This window comes from Xenopus tropicalis, chromosome 8, assembly GCF_000004195.4.
Source record: "Xenopus tropicalis strain Nigerian chromosome 8, UCB_Xtro_10.0, whole genome shotgun sequence".
NCBI classification, from domain to species: Eukaryota; Metazoa; Chordata; class Amphibia; order Anura; family Pipidae; genus Xenopus; species Xenopus tropicalis.
The window spans coordinates 25,808,725-25,809,580 of NC_030684.2; the positions used below are offsets into that span (position 1 = coordinate 25,808,725).

General features: G+C 41.8%; 1 non-coding gene across 1 annotated transcript; it reads right to left on the reverse strand.

The window, feature by feature from the left end:
* Positions 1-306: 306 nt before the first annotated feature.
* mir219 (microRNA mir-219) lies at positions 307-401 on the reverse strand. Its single transcript, NR_049617.1, has one exon. It is a non-coding gene; the product is annotated as a microRNA mir-219 (primary transcript).
* Positions 402-856: the final 455 nt, after the last annotated feature.

The following is an 856-nucleotide window of genomic DNA, read 5'->3' on the forward strand; positions in this document are numbered from 1 at the left end:
TATTTAGCCATAGTGTGGGTAGGTTTCAGACATATATGTCTTTTGATGTAAATGCATATATTTTGCCTTCACAAATACATTAAAATTGAGTCCTAATAGTCTAGTAGGTAGGCAACACACTCTTCAACATAAGTGAATTTCAGTTTATACATACATAGGTTAGTATCCTTACACTTTTGTCTTTATATTATGACAATATATATATCTTGCACCTGCACACTCTTTACTCTCCATCTCTGGTTTTAAAGAAAGATCCTCTGCCTCTTGGACTTACAATCTTTGCCCGTCGCTGATTCTGAAGACCGGGGATCACCAGCCACAGATGTCCAGGCACAATTCTTGGCTTGATATTTCTATTGGAACAAGAATTGCGTTTGGACAATCAAGGGCGAGAGCTCCATGGGTTGATCTTTGTCCAGCTGGAGATATGACCGGTCGATAGAACCCCCACCAACCCCCCCAACACACACACACAGCATGGTTACCCCCACTGTGCCAGTGCTGACAATAACACAACCAGTTGTGCAGCGACAGCAAGTTCAGATTCGCTCGCTGATTCTACGTCGCCTTCAAGCGCAACCCACTCCCTGCCACAGGCACTGGGTGAATGTTGTCATAGGCTGGAAAGGGTTAAATCCTATCCGGTATTCATTGTATTCATCTCCTCCTGCAATGATGTCTTGGCAAAGGATAGGCTTTTTTTCCCAACATAGAGAATTATACCTGCAGCCTGCAGTCATTGCCATCAGTTCTCTTCCATGCCTTAACCTACCATCATATAAACGAAATACGATATAACATATTTACAGACACATAAAAAAGTATGTATATATCTATACCTGGATAACTCTCATTT